We start from the raw sequence: 6,723 nt of genomic DNA on the forward strand, positions 1-6,723 counted from the left end.
CAAAGATACAACTTTTATGTTTACCACTTTACCCAGTTCGGGCTAAAAGAAGGAGAAAATCAAGTCACAATATGAAGTAGTGCAGTAGGGACAGCATAAGAGAAGACATCCCTATACATTAACCCAAGCCAAGGCACCACAACGCCTAAGGAGCAAAGTCGCGATGCCTCTGATATCTTGGCATTTAGTTTTTCCAAGTTTTAAAAATATTAGGGTTTTGAGGGTCTATTTGAGGAAGTTTTTAAAAGCAATTTCAAATACAATTAAGCTAGGGTTCTTTGGAGAAAAAGAAGCCGTCAAACATGCAAGAAAGCAAGGAAAATCAAGGAAGATTAAAGATTCAAGAATTCCCAACTCTTAATTTCTCTCTCTACTTTTATTTTTCTCTTACTTCCTTTAACTTGAATTGATGATCAATTTTCTTTGGATGATGTTTTTAGTAGATATATTGAACTAATTTACTTTTTCGAGGATTATAATTGGACTCAATATGTAGTTGGAATTCTTTGTCTCTCTTTTGCTTATTTTCTATGGAATATGAGTTATTTATTCCAATTTTGTGTTTAATGTTTCTAATTGCTTGATCACTAATTAGATTGATTTGAATATCTAAATATAACTTGACGATGGGAGTTTAGATTAGGCCATGAATGGAATAGCATGTGTTCATAATCACTTAGTTGATTAGATATTTGATTTGCGTATAGGATAGACATATACCTATGTGTCACATGTAGCCAAGATTAGAGCACAAACTTAATGAATCTATCTTCAGTTGAATTTACATAGACATATAATAAATTAATTGGGAGAGATATTTTTATAAGCACCTAGACAAAGACTAATAAATAACTTGAGGCTCTAGGTTAGCAACTCAATTCATTGAAGTAAGTTTAGAGAGAGAAAGAGGATTCAAATGAAACGTTGAGTGATATCATAATCCTAAGCTTTTAATCAATTGTTTTTCTAGTAACTTTTGCCTTACAACTATTAGTTTTAGTTTGTTAGTTCAATTTTGCTTTCAATTAATTTTCTAATTTTGATTACTTGGATAAAATTAGTTTGCTACAATTTTAGTACTTTGCTTAAATTAGTGCAATTCCCTGCAGGATTTGATACTCTATTTACCTATATATTACTTGTTGCGATATGTACACTTGCGTGGAGAAATATAACAAGTTTTTGACACCGTTGTCGAAGAATTGTTTTCTTACTTCTTGCTAATATTAATACCAAGCAAACTAGTCTTACTTCAAGCTTTGTTTTTCTTTATTTCATGTACTTTTGGTCATTGTATACGAAAAGTGGGAAGCTTGGAAATTGTTCCTTTTGATCCTAAAATCGAAAAGACTTTTCAAAGACATTGGAGAGAAAATTCACAACTTTCAACTCAAATCAAAATATGATAGGAACGACATGATTAGAGCATCAACGCAGCGAAATAAACAAAATTGAAATAAAATAAAAACTTTGCCTCCTACTTGTGGATCACTTTGGTTGTTTAATGCAAAGTTAAGCACCACATAAAATCAAAAAAAAGTTTTATCTTTCCAAGTGATATCGTAATCAAATGGATTTCTTTTGGTGATAAAACGTGAACACCTTTTGTGTGAAAGAATCCCAGCCACTCAATCGCTTGGCCTCTAATGTTGCACACATGATTGCAATGGATCTTTCTCAAGAAGAGAGCTTTATGACACGAGCTTCTGCTAGTAAGTGGACAACGATTTGTCCTCTTTTCTTCTTTGATTTCTAGCAAAAAATCAAAGGAAAAGTTTTCAAAAAAAAAAAAACTTCTCAAGAGTGGCGGCACTCAAGAGAAAAACATTTTTTTTTCTTTTGTTTTTTCTCTCTTAATAAAAGAGTGGCTATAATGTGATATCTATATCTAGGTTTAACTTATTAAAATTTACAAAATAAGCCCTTAATATTATAACAATTATAATTTTTAACCAATATCTATTTAAACTCTTTTAATTAGGTCCTTAGTAGTTAAAACCTAGAATTTGATTTAAGTCTAACTTAAATCATCACACTCTTAATTTAATCCAAATTGTAACTTTTGTGTGTGACCCATTAGGTTCCTAACATGTTGGCAATGGAATTGAATTATAATATTATTAATTAATTAATTTAAATGAATCATATTCAATTTTAAATTAGCTAATTCAATGCCATAGACCATGATTGGCATCTAGCAATGCATCATGGCCACCCAGTTGTGAGGAGAGTCAAAGGATTCTTTGACAACCTTTCAGTGTATAGTTTTTCAGTATAATTCATTCTCTCATCATATATCTTGGAGATGATAAGAGTTTAGTGCAATGCCTACTCTTATTGACATCTATATTTGTTCCTGCAGTTAGATCATTAGTTTTATAGAGACCTATGAAACTCATTTCATAATCTCCTAATCATCGTAGCCAAGGATTTGATTAAGCTAATGTCAACCAAGAACAAATGAGATATTTCCCATTAAATCACTAGGGGTGATGATTCCTATCTTGACCACTCATTTGCCTTCATATGCTTCATACTATACCCAAAAATATCCTATTTTGGCATCTTTGGTTCGGCACCTGTAGGGATAAAATCAAAGCATAGTACTCGACATACAAGACAACTTGGTGTCTCAAGTCTAAGAAGTAGTTTCACAACTGACACATGAGAAGTATTGCATAGACACTTGATTGAGGTACCAAATGCAGTTCTCATGACGATTCATATTTAGTGAACTCGCTCTCCCATGGCAAGCACCCACATGCTAGTTCCAAGTATTTCTATACTTTAATTTATGAGAGCGATTGCTTACTTCACAAGTAAGGAACATAACATGTGCTGATCTTTAAACATTATTTATGCCTTGTCTTAATAATACAATGATCAGGAACTTTTAGGAACAATGCTTTGATGCATAAAGATTTCATAATTGTATCTCAATACAATTCCTTTGCAAGGCATATATAGCTCCATGGGCTTTATCTACATAAGTACAAAAAGTAAGCAATTCACAAACTTATGGATAAAGAACTACCTCGATGTTATTATGAATAACAAAATGTCATACATGACTATCTCAAAATTGCAATTCCCATACCACCATAGATTGGCTTGTAGGGCTTATTCTAATAATCTCCGACTAGCACTAAAGCCAATCGCCTATGTATCTAATACCAATGTTCTCAACATGATGATTATATTTCTATTGGGATAATGCTTTAGTGAGAGGATCAGTAATATTATCCTCAGTGGGTATACGCTCTATGCAAATGTCTTCTTTTCCAATGATTTCCCTGATCACATGGTAATGCCACAACACATGTTTAAATTTTTTATGAGACCTTGGCTCATTTGCTTGTGTAATGGCTCCATTATTATCATAATACAAAGGTATTGGATCTGTAGTACCTCGTATTTTGATACGGTGGCTAATAAAGTTTATGGATGACAATTTAGGTTAAGTACCGAGTTAAAAGGGTAATTCAGAAGTGAACCTGTGAAATCTCAACCCCTATAGACACGTAACTAGAAGTAAACGCGATAATGCAGACTAGGGGTAATTTCATAATTTCTCTTAGTGAGCTCCTACAAGTGGGTTTTTTTGATGCTATTAAGATCTAAATAGGCCTAAGGAATGAATGAATGATGTTTATGATGGTAAATAAATAAGGAAGATCAAAATAATGATAATTTCCACGATAGGGGCAAAATGGTCATTTTGCATCTCGAGTATAAATTTTTAAGTTTCATGAACCCGAGTACCCTTAGACTATTATGGACTTTGTTTCAGTGTCAAAAGAGCAAAAAGGTTGCACAAAGGATGGGAGGAAGACAAAGCCACCATGTTAAGGGCATTTTGGTAATTTTAGTGGAAATTTTGATTTACTTGAAGCATAAATATCTATGCTCCAGCAGCTTCTCCTTCTTTAGCCCAACCTTTCTCTTCATTTCACGTTTTCTTCATTCTCCATGGGAGGAAAACCTTGAATCCTCCATAAATCCCTCATGGAAACTTTAAATTTCATGCTTTTGCCCACTCCTTCATAGGGTTTTTCATGCTTTTCCACTTTTACACCTTAAAACCCTCAAAAAGTCTTTGTTCAGCACTTTCTCTCACTAGTTGAAAGTTTTAGAGAGAGAAAAAGAGACTTGCCATAGTAGCTTGGAAGCTTTTGTAAAGGAATTCAACTACAAAAACCCACCAAGGTGAGAAATGAGTTAGAATTTGATTTTAAGGTGTTAGAGATAGCTAGATATTTGATTTATGGGCTGTTATATTTTTGATAGTTATATTATGAGTGATAGGTTCCAACAAGGCCTCACATGTCTGTGTGAAGTAATAATCGAAGTTAGAGTCGATTAGAGGTTCAACAATCCCGGTAAGTGAACTTGCATTTCAAAATTATTTTGGAAAATAGAATTGTGTTGAGATGAATTATTTGCATGATTTTATCCAACTTTTCATTAAAAATGGGTGCTTGGGAACAAGCGTTTGATAAATGTTTTGATCTTGCTAAAATGTGAAAAGTGCAAAAGGATGAATCCATGTGCTCTTATATTATGTTGGTATGTATATATATATATATATATGAATATATGTTGTGCATTGATGAATAATGTTGTGTGATAATATTGACTCGGTTATGTGCGAGTAGGGAGTGCGCATAAGCCGATGATGGTGATGACCCGACTATGTGCGAGTAGGGAGTGCGCATAAGCCGATGATGATGATGACCTGGCTATGATGATGAATGAAGTGGGGTGGTGTACTTGTTGATATATGTTTATAGATGTATATGTGATAGCAAGTTTATGATTATAATATGTGATTGTTTTGAATGTTGATAACTTGATTATTGTCAATGTGTTCACTTTGATGTGCAATTTGGTAGGGATGGATTTTGTGGCATGTGAAAACCCCTTATTGGTCATTTACCCTGAATCTCGCTGCAGTGAGAATGCATTCTCATTGCAGTGAGAAACTCTCGGGTGGTGGGGGCATAAACCAACCCTGTTTTTCATTGCAGCGAGGAAATTTTGCTGCAGCGAGAATGAATCTCATTGCAACGAGGAAATTTCGCTGCAGCGAGAAACTCTAGGGTTCTGATGCAGTGCTTTCACTTCAGTGAAGATTTTGACCACCTTCACGTTTGAACTGAGAAAAGTGGTAAACGTAAAAATTGTATTCCTATCTCTTATCTTTCTAATGATCCAAAAAATAGGTCAATTGGACTTCTTTAGCGAGAGATATGCTAGAAAAACTAAAATATATGCAAACTAACATTGTTTCTCACTACAGCGAGAGACTTTCTCTTTTGGCCGCCCGAATCTCCCTGCAACGAGAATGAATTTCACTGCAGCGAGAAACTTGCTGCCATGCTTGCTACCTTGCTTGATTTTGACATACGTTTCAGCCATTTAACTTCATGGATTGATCATGGGTTTGTGAAACACTATGAGGGTATTAATCAAGGTTTGAAATGAGGGGTTTTTAGTAAGAAATTAAATCAAGTGCATTGTTTTTGAAACAAGTGCATCATGATTTCCAAATTTTTCCTATCGATTGCTTGTTCCTTTCTTATGTTCACTCACTGAGTTTTATACTCACGTTTTTAAACTTCATGTTTTCAGATTCGAAGGCAGTTGGGACCTAGATAGAGTGTCCACGTATGCTCGTCCTCTTGGTAGGTACTATGGCATCTCAGTAGCTGTACCTTCACCCACGATCACTTCGCTAATGGTCACGAGTCTTTTACTTGTGAACATGTATATGTAATGGAATCCGCTAGGATCCATGTTATAAGTCAACTATGTATATTTGATTACTGATGCCACCATGAGTTGGCAAACAAGTGACATTATTTTGACATAATAAAATGTTATTGAAATATTTTTAGTTGAGAAGTTCAATATGTGGTTTTAGAAATGATGGTTAGGATTAATGATCAGAATTGCATAAATAGGCTTGCTTGGGCTTAGTGGGCTATGCCCATTAGGCCCATGTGTCGATCATGGCCTAGGTTTTGGATCATGACAGGATCAACAATGCTAGGAACCACATCTAGTTCAGTAATGAACTTCTTAATCCAAACTGCCTATTTCGTTGCCTCAGATGTAGAGATGTATTCGACTTCGGTTGTAGAATCCGTAATCATCTCTTGTTTGGAACTCTTTTAGCTCACTGCACCTCCATTGAGTGTGAACACATATCCACTTTGTGACTTGCTATCATCTTTGTCAATTTGAAAGCTTGCATCCGTATAACCCCTAACTTGGAGTTCATTTCCTCCATAAACTAGAAATTCATCCTTAGTTTTTTGTAAGTACTTTAGGATGTTTTTCATAGCTATCAAGTGACCTTCACCAAGATTAGCTCGGTATCTACTTGTGACACTTAGAGCATAAGATACATTTGGTCTAGTGCAAAGCATCGCATACATGATAATTCTTATTGCTGAAGCATATGGGATCTTATCCATGCGATTTCTCTCTTTTTTATTCTTTAGACACATGTCTTTGGAGAGATAGATGCCTTGCGGCATAGGCAACTACCCCTCTTGGACTCCATCATGCTAAACCTTTTTAGCACCTTGTCTATGTATGTGGATTAGAAGAGACCTAGCAACCTTTTAGATCTATCTCTATAGATCTTTATTTCTAAAATGTAGGTTGCCTGTCCCAAATCCTTCATGGAGAATTGTTTGGACAACCAAATTTTTGTAG

General features: G+C 34.7%; 1 pseudogene; it reads right to left on the reverse strand.

The window, feature by feature from the left end:
• Positions 1–6,173: 6,173 nt before the first annotated feature.
• Positions 6,174–6,479, reverse strand: LOC148764693 (secreted RxLR effector protein 161 pseudogene; annotated as a pseudogene).
• Positions 6,480–6,723: the final 244 nt, after the last annotated feature.

Source organism: Theobroma cacao, chromosome 1 (genome assembly GCF_053813885.1).
Source record: "Theobroma cacao isolate CCN51 chromosome 1, ASM5381388v1, whole genome shotgun sequence".
Taxonomy (NCBI): domain Eukaryota; kingdom Viridiplantae; phylum Streptophyta; class Magnoliopsida; order Malvales; family Malvaceae; genus Theobroma; species Theobroma cacao.